Below are 9,822 nucleotides of genomic sequence, written 5' to 3' on the forward strand. Positions count from 1 at the left end.
GAGAACAGGATGCTGGACTAGATGGGCCACTGGCCTGATCCAGCAGGCTCTTCTTATGTTCTTAAGATGCAAGCTACCTTGCACCTTAAAAGTTCTATAGAAATAGTTTGTTTAAAAAAGATTTCCATCATAGAAACAGTCGCTACTAGAATCTGCTTTCTATCAATAGCACCATTGGTCAATGGGTTATTTAATTGGTGGGTTGCTGGTTTATGCGGGAGAGCAGGCATTGATTATAACAAGATATAACAATAACTTGAATTCTGAAGCTATGTAGGCGGAAAATAATTGCAAATATCATTCCTAGGTTTTAGAACACTCACTCACATCGTGGGATTTTTTTTTACAGAGGAGGAAATTGCCCAAGTTTTTGTTTGGTTCTTTTTAAAGCTATCATTTGTTAAAGTTTAAATTTGCAACACCTGGAATGTAACAGATGTGGTAGCCTATAATTTCCTGCATGAGAGCAGATCAAATTCTTAATGCCCCAGCAGGAAGCCTTTTTAGTTATGCTTTTGGCCTCAGCTCCCACTGCAAAACGTCAAGCTGATGCAGCAAGATTACCCAGATTGGAAAATACCAGGTCAAAGGAAACTAACACTGAAGAGTGAGAGGAAATAAATTGAAAAGGTGTCAGCAGAAGGCTATTGTGCAATGTTACTAAGCCACGTCTTGAATAAATGGCAATGATACAGGCCAGCACTGAACTCACATATATTCTCCATCGCAAACAGTAACATTTCAGTTGCATTCAACAAGGAAAAATACATTGGATTCCTGTCACTTTAACTCATTTTGGTGAACCCTTTTTAGGTGGTGGGAATTGTTATTAGTTACCTACTGATCTGAGTGATGATTAAGAATCAGCAGTGAGAGACCCAGTGAACTCAGTAGGACTTATTTCTGAATAGAGATGGCTAGGATTGAACTCTGCATCTCCTTCCATTCCAGGAGTTGATAATTTTTTATGCTGTTCTAAGTTTTTATATATTTTTTATGTTAACCTTTATTGTGGTTTTATTTGGGGGTGTGCCTAAAAATGTAAGCAAGTGGAAAACTCTTTTTTAGATGTAAAATCATTTTAGAGAAGTGCTATAATATTAATTATATATATATATATATATATATATATATATATATATATATATATATGTGTGTGTGTGTGTGTGTATATATCACACACACACGGTTATGAATTCAGGGGTTCTAGAACTCTCTAAAATTTATGGAACCAGTAAGGTTCCATAAGGGTTAGAATTTAATTAAACCCTGGGGTGCTAAACTGCGCACCAGATGCTTCTAATCCTGGGATCTAGCAAGTGTTAAAATCTAAGCAAAGACTTCTAATTCCGGGAAGTAGCCAGGCTAGTCTTCTGATGGTCCATTAAGAGAACAAAGGATCAAAGAACTCTGTGCAAGACAACAAATGGGTAGGGGGGCCCCTCACTCAACTCCCAGTACATTGACTCCCAGTACGTTTCCAAGAACAATTTGAAGTGTTGTTGCTGACCTTTAAAGCCCTTAAAGGTCCTCGACCCAGTATACCTGAAGGAGTGTCTCCACCCCCACTGAGATCCAGCACCGAGGGCCTTCTGGCAGTTCCCTCACTGTGAGAAGCTAAGTTACAGGGAACCAGGCAGAGGGCCTTCTTGGTAGTGACGCCTGCCCTGTCAGATGTCAAGGAAATAAACAACTATCTCACTTTTAGAAGACATATGAAGGCAGCCCTGTTTAGGAAAGTTTTTAATGTTTGATGTTGTTACTTTTTTTTATTAATATTCTGTTGGGAACCACCCAGAGTGGCTGGGGAGACCCAGGGGTGGAGCTACCTGCCCTGGCACCTGGAGCAGGGCAAGGGCAGGGCTAGCCGCCCGCACGGTGAGCGTCCTTAGTCACCCGTCACCTGTGTGGCAAGCATGGGGAGGCACTGCTAGCCACCCGCGCGGGGAGCATCCCTAGCTGCCTGCTGCCCATGTGGAGAGCATGGGGAGGCACTGTTTTCCACCTGCATGGCGAGCGTTGGAAGGGGCGCCTCTAGCCGCCGGTGCGACAAGTGGCAGTATTGTCCCTAAGCTAGAAGCTTAGAGCAGGGAGCAGGAGGTAAATCAAATAAACTGGAAGTGAAATATGTGCCCCCACCCTCAATCAAATTGTTAGAGATATTTTATTTCTCAAGGATACTAAATAATAACATCTGAAATCACTTAACTGTGATAGGCTCAGTACTAGCTAATCAATGGCTCAGTGCAGGGCCGGCTCGCCCATTGACTCCAGTGGCGCGGGGCGCCTGGGGGCTGAGGGGCGCTGAGGGGCGCCCCAGCAAGTGGAGGAGCTGCGCGGCGGCCTCCCTTTTCCCTCCGCGCCGCTCAGGATCTCCGCTCAGGGAGGTAAGCAAGCGGAGCAGGGGCACCAGGACCCTGTTCCGCTCTGCAGCGCCAGGGTCATCCCTCACCCCGGCGCTGCGTTTCATTGGCATTCCTGTTGGCGGGAAGGCTCGGGTGCCTTCCCACAGTCTAGGACTCTCCCCGCTGCCCACTGGCTCCATGGCGCCCATCTGGCCTCCGCTGCCAGCGGGAGGGCTCCGGACTGCAGGAGCGGGGCTCTCCCTGCTGGCTCTGCGGGGCCGGGACGCTGGGCCTCTCTGCAGGCCACGCTCTCCCTTCCCGGCCCTGTGGCTCTCGGCTCAGCCGAGGCGTCGCCCCGAGGCCTTCTGGCTCAGGGGAGGCGGCACACTCCTCCAGGGAAGGTAAAAGCTTTCCTTTTTAAAAAAATGGAGGGGAAGAGCTGGAGGTGCAGAGTGTTGTTTTTTTTAAAGAGTGGGGGTGGGGGTGCCCGAGGGATCCCTGCACCAGGGCGCCCGATGTGCTAAAGACGGCCCTGGCTCAGTGAATACATTTCTGTCATGACTTACACATCTGCTGCTCTGGTATCTGTCTACTTATATAGTTTGTTTGCCACATTATTGTTCAAAAAGGCTGGTTGTGTGCCTGAAGGGGATACTTTTAGTTTATGAAATCCCATATTCGCCCAGGGATTGGACTTGAACCTGTTGGAATGCTATTAACTAAACTGAGCACACAATATGGTAATTCCCTGAAATCATCCATCGTTTATCATCCATCACAGGCTTCCAGAAGCCACATAATCCACGTATTACTGAAGAAACTGGAATTGTTTTTATAGAGGCAACTGCCACAGAATGCAAACTCCACTCATTTCCTAGCATATGTGTTTATTCTCATTTTCCATATTAAGGACATTTAAAGCACATTTCTCCCTCCCCAAGGATTTCTTGGAGCAGTCATGTAACCCTCACAGAGCTACAATTTTCAGTGCCTTTAACAAACTCCAGGATTGTTACTGAGGGCTGCTTTAAATGTATGGCGTGCACACACTTGAAAAGTAATGCACAGTCCTTTGTTTTGAAACATCTTCATTTCCGGGGGGCTGGGGGGAGCGAGCAGCAATGACAAAAAAATCCTGTCATTAATTGAAACAATGAAATCACCTATTCTAGTTTGCACTCCACACAAATCAAAGCACTTGCAGTTACTGCTGCTTCAAAATGGAGGTAGTAGGCAAGAGCACCTGAATCTGGACCTTTGCCACAGCATTTTGCATTTCATGAAATATAAAACAGCAAGGAGAAAAGGTGTTGACAAATTGGAAAGCATTCAGGAGGAACTATGTGAGAATAATAAAAAGTTTAGAAGACAAGTTACGCAAGGCAAAGCTGCAGGAACAGGGTTTGTATTTGCTACAGAGAGAAGAAGGTGAAGGGGGCATATTGACAGTTTTCAAATATTTAAAAGGACATCAGATAAAGCGGAAGGGCAGTAAGGAGCAAGGAGTTGAGTCTGCAGGAAAGCAGATGTAGGTTAAGTGCCAGGGAAAATATTCCTAACTACGTGAGCAATTCAGCATAGAATCAGCAGGCGGGGGGGGGGTCTTTTCTTATTGGTAAAATTCAAGTATTTTAGCAGCACCTAGAGAAGCAAATTTAAGACTGCAATTGTAAAAATGCATGCTTTGAGAATTTCCAGAAGGGTAGCTGAAGTGTAGGTGGGTACCCACGAGACAAGACGCAGTGATAACAGCAAGAACCTTTATTGAACTACATAACTGGGAAACAGGGGCAAAGCAACTGCTTACATACATTGCTAAGAACCTGGGCCACTCCCACTCCCAAGTCAATTGGCTGTCTGAACTTCCAAGCTGAGAATCACGACTCAGAGTTCAAGGGCCAATGGCTGAGGCCCAAATCCTGAAATGTTCTGTGATTGGACATCATGTATTGAATCAGAACACAGGAGCTCAGATTCCTTACTCCATACTCAAACTCAGGCAAACACGGACCTTACCTTCCAAGTCCCGGACTGCAGAATCCGGGACCGGCAGCTGTGTGACACCGGAAGTTGCGTCGACGTAACTTCCGGTGTCGCTTTGCCCTTCTATGGGCACCAAAAATGGCCGCCGGCGGCTTCAAAAGTAGCTTCTACGCATGACCGGAAGTGCGTCAACACGACTTCCGGTGTCGGCGACGGCCATTTTGGGTGCCCATAGATGGGCGGGGCGACACTGGAAGTTGCGTCACCGCACTTCCGGTCATGCATAGAAGCTACTTTTGGAGCCGCTGGCGGCCATTTGTTGTGCCCATAGAAGGGCAAATCAGGGGGGGGATGGCCGCCGGCAGGAGAAAATAACAGAGAAAAACGGGAGACGAAGTGATATGGGGGACCACCGGGAAAAGGTAAGTAAAAACGGGGGTTTCCCGGGGAAAACGGGGTACTTGGCAGCTATGACACGGACCACTGAATACATAACAGTAGCCATGTTAGTCTTTAGTGCTACCAGACTCTTTGTTATTTTTTGTTGTAAAAGACTATCAACTTTATTGTGGCATAAGCTTTCCTGGAGTACAGTCGACTTCATCAGATGCATGAAGTGTTGTCCTGAGTTGCAGGTGTGTATATAAATGTTCAGGGAGCAGAGTGTAGATGTAAATTGTGAGGTCATTAGAAAATAAGATGAAAAAAAATATATAGAAAGGTACGTGCAGTGATAGTTACTAACTTAACAGCTGTAGTTCACAAAACAGTTCCTGAGACATCCTGGTGTTCTGATGTAATCCATGGAAATGTTTGCCATAACAAACTTGTTAGTCCTTGTTAGACACAAGGTCCTTTGATCTTTTGGCAGGATGAGTGTCAAATATGTATCCCAGTTTTGAGTGTTGCTTAGGAGTGGAACACTAATGTGTGCAAGTAAGAGGTGTTCCTATTTGGAAACATTTAACATATCGCTGCTTTGGAATTTCCTTTGCCTCTCTCTCCCACCCCCCGCCCACCTGAAAATAAGTTCACAACATGCCAGAGCATTGCTAGTGGAGTGGCATTTTGCCATTTTCAAACAGGCTTAGATGAACACGGGAAGCACCCGACCTCTATGCCTTTCAAAAAGAACAGCCACAAGTATTGGTGACCATTGTATTCCTAAACATATTTAACATGGCAATTAGCAGTAGTAACTGCTGTGCTGTGTGGGGGAAAGAACAATTTTCCAAAACACAGCTGTGCTTTGAATGTTCTGAATTGTAAATGGGAGCAGAAAACTCTGCTTTGGGGGAGGATTTCTGGATCCAGCCCAACAAATAAGTCACGACTCTGTGCAGGTTCACGTTTTAAAACAGCATGCAAAAGTACTAGGAGTACCTGGCCCTTCAAAAGCACCGCCAAGCTCATTGATGCAAAGTCTGTGCATTCTATTTGGAGCCTCTTTGTACTGCTGACAAAATTCAAGAAATGCACTCAATTTCAAGCATCTAGGCAAGACGTTTATGGCCATATTAGATGTTGCACAACTCATGTGTTACCACATAGGTCGGATGCTTTATTATAAAATGAGGAGGGGGGAGACAAAGTTCTCCACTGCCTGCACTTGGACAGCTTCCTCTCTGCTGCTTTTCTCCCAGTGGGGCTCTAGAAGTAGCATGCATTTCCTTAAGAGATATACATAGCTGTTTGACAGTAGAACAGACCACCTCAGAAGCTGGTGGGCTCTCCTTCACTGGAGGTTTTTAAACTCAGGTTGGATGGCCAACTGCCAGGGATTCTAGCTGGGATTCCTGCATTGCTGGGGGCTGGACTATTTGATCCTTGGGGTCCTTTCCAATTATACACATATCATTCTAAGTAACCTAAGAACATTAGGAAGGATTTTAACAGGGAGAAATGTAAAGTACTACACTTGGGGGGGGGAATATGAAAGGCACAAATACAGGATGGGAGACACCTGGCTTGAGAGCAGTACATGTGAAAAGGATCTAGGAGTCTTGGTAGACCACAAACTTGACATGAGTCAACAGTGTGATGTAGCAGCTTAAAAAGCCAATGCAATTCTGGGCTGCATCAATAGGAGTATAGCATCTAGATCAGGCATCCCCAAACGGCAGCCCTCTGGATGTTTTGGCCTACAACTCCCATGATCCCTAGCTAACGGGACCAGTGGTCGGGGAAGATGGGAATTGGAGTCCAAAACATCTGGAGGGCCGAAGTTTGGGGATGCCTGATCTAGATCAAGGGAAGTAATAGTACCACTGTATTCTGCTCTGGTCAGACCTCACCTGGAGTACTGTGGCATCAGTATCCTTCTGGACAAGAAGGATACTGACAAGCTGGAATGTGTCCAGAGGAGGGCAACCAAAATGGTCAAAGGCCTGGAAACGATGCCTTATGAGGAACGGTTTAGGGAGCTGGGCATGTTTAGCCTGGAGAAGAACAGATTAAGGGGTGATATGATAGCCATGTTCAAATACAGTATATTAAAGGATGCCATATAGAGGAGGGAGAAAGGTTGTTTTCTGCTGCTCCAGAGAAGCGGACACGGAGCAATGGATTCAAACTACAAGAAGATTCCACCTAAACATTAGGAAGAACTTCCTGACAGTAAGAGCTGTTCGGCAGTGGAATTTGCTGCCAAGGAGTGTGGTGGAGTCTCCTTCTTTGGAGGTCTTTAAGCAGAGGCTTGACAGCCATCTGTCAGGAATGCTTTGATGGTGTTTCCTGCTTGACAGGGGGTTGGACTGGGTGGCCCTTGTGGTCTCTTCCAACTCTATGATTCTATGATTCTAACCCCCACCAGGAGGAGAGACCTCTTGATTGTAGTGCTTTAGGAGAGATAAGGATTCACCAGCCCCATCTTACCCACCCAGGCAGCTCTTTAAATGCATCAGTCCTATTAAGAACTTAAGAAATATGCCTGTTGGGTCAGGCCAATGACCCATCTGGTCTTGAACTCTGTTTTCACAAAGACCTAAGAGATGCACATAGTGGCCAAAGAGATGCCTTTATATTATTTTTATTTTTATTTAAATTTATATACCATCTTATACCTGTAGGGCTCAGGGTGGTTCACAACACAAAGTTACAACATAAAAGCACAACATACATAATTAAAATAATTAAAACAAAGAACTATACTACTATATAGGTAAAGGTAAAGGTAAAGGGACCCCTGACCATTAGGTCCAGTCGTGACCGACTCTGGGGTTGCGCGCTCATCTCGCATTATTGGCTGAGGGAGCCGGCGTATAGCTTCCAGGTCATGTGGCCAGCAGGACTAAGCTGCTTCTGACAAACCAGAGCAGCACATGGAAACACCGTTTACCTTCCCGCTGTAGCGGTTCCTATTTATCTACTTGCATTTTGACGTGCTTTCGAACTGCTAGGTTGGCAGGAGCTGGGACCAAGCAACGGGAGCTCACCCCGTCACAGGGATTCGAACCGCCAACCTTCTGATCAGCAAGCCCTAGGCTCAGTGGTTTAGCCCACAGCGCCACCTGGGTCCCATATACTAATATATACAAACTAATAAAAAGCACACTTCCCAACAAAAGCCCCTAAATAGTCCTCCAGCCAAGAAATGCAAATTCAAAAATCCAAATTAACATTTAACATTTAAACAATGTTGTTGTTTTTTAGGAGGAACTGCCCTCCCCCCATTTTTTGCAAAATCCTCCATCCTCACCTTTAGGGAACCTCTGCCTGCCGAAATAAGGAGGCTGCTTTAGAGAAGCTACTTGGCTGATTTTGTAGAAGATAAATTGCATCTGCACACAATGTTTTTCTAATGCAAGTATTCCCTGCTACTATTTGGGCACAGTATTCTCAAGTCCCGTTGCTCCTTTCTATTTCTCCGTATGATTCCCGTGGTTTTCACCTTGCCCATACTTAAATCTGTCATTGCTGTTGAGTGAGCTGTACGTTTGCATGTCCTAACATACCTTCTGCCTAACCGGAAAGCCCACTGTGAGTCCCAGCTTAAGGCAATCTAGCAAAAAGAACAGACTACCAGCTGTACACTGGAGAGTCGATTTGCTAATAGCTGCTCTGCTGTGCTTGTCTAGGTCATTTGTAGATGGAGGAGAGCCACTCATGTGTCAGTTACCGACCGTCCCCAAGGCTTTGTCCAACAGTCCTTTTCTCACACATGACTAGCAGATGTGAATGAGAAGGGAGAGTTAAATGCTCAGCTGTACCAAAGTGTGTGCTATAAAATGGAATGAAACATGATAGGCAATACAAGGGCAGGAATACCACTGAAAGTACCAATGTGTCTCACACACACACACACACACACACACACACACACACTTAGGGGTGTGGATACCTATAGGTAACTATAGGAAACATTTATCCATCTGGCATACATAGCTAATTCACAGAGGGACAAGTGTCTATGAATCTCAGCAAAACAGTTTACACCTGTCCTAATTGTTACAGGGGGTGTGGGAGAACACGATATTCTCCAGAACAACTAGACTTGAGCAATGTACACAGAGAGGCTCCTTTAGCAGTATAATTATCCTGTTTTTCTACTAGAGACTAGATTGCTGGTATTATTAAAATAATGAGTGTGATGTGGAAAAGCACTTCCTGATAACATGCTCTCAGCACTTAGTTGACCAGATGTGTATATATTTCTTTATTGTGACACTAGTCCCATTCAGCCCATTAAGAAAACGGGCGCTAGAGGTGCGACGGGGCCGTGGCCATCCCACCCTTTCTGTGCTCGGCCGCGGGGCGCACCGGGAACGCAATTAAACGAAGCGCTCTCCCATCGTGTCCCGTGGCCGAGTGCAGAGAGGGAGGGAAGGCCGCGGCCCTGCCTCTCCTCCCACAGGCCAGGTAGGGTTGTCAGGAGGAGGCGGACCAAGATGGCGGCAGCGGGCTCCGGGGCCGCGGCCCCGGAGCCCGATGCCACCATCTTGGTCCGCCGCCGCAGGGGAACGGGAGGCAGAGGGTTGAGGGGGGAGAGAGCACGCGCGTGTGTACGTCCCGCCTCTTCGTCCAGTCCCTGTGTCCGTGGGGCACATGCGCATTAGCACAAACCCAGGGACACAGGGAATACTGGACGCAGAGACACAGGGACTTTATTATATAGGATTTACATGTGCCCAAGACACATTAAAGGCAAACTACAGGAGGGCAGTGAGGGTAAGTAGCAGTCACAGATGAGGTGAACTGCTGCAGCCTTGGAGAAGAGAACTGTGGATTTCAGCATGAGACATCTCTTTCGCAAACAGAGATATGAAGATCAAAATCTGTGCCCGCTGCATGAGGAGATTGGAATAATAAGAGCCAATCTGTGCATGACATTGAGTGAGGTAGAATTCTGGACTGTACCGCTTCAGAATGAAGGAGGGAGAGCCACAGTAATTATGAACACTCCTTCAAGTGTTAAAATAAAAGCACATTTTGTGTCTGGTCTGAAGTACGTTCCTTCTGAATTAAAGGGAATTAATTGCAGTCAAATTTATTAGAA

Source organism: Zootoca vivipara, chromosome 10 (genome assembly GCF_965207765.1).
Source record: "Zootoca vivipara chromosome 10, rZooViv2.hap1.1, whole genome shotgun sequence".
Taxonomy (NCBI): domain Eukaryota; kingdom Metazoa; phylum Chordata; class Lepidosauria; order Squamata; family Lacertidae; genus Zootoca; species Zootoca vivipara.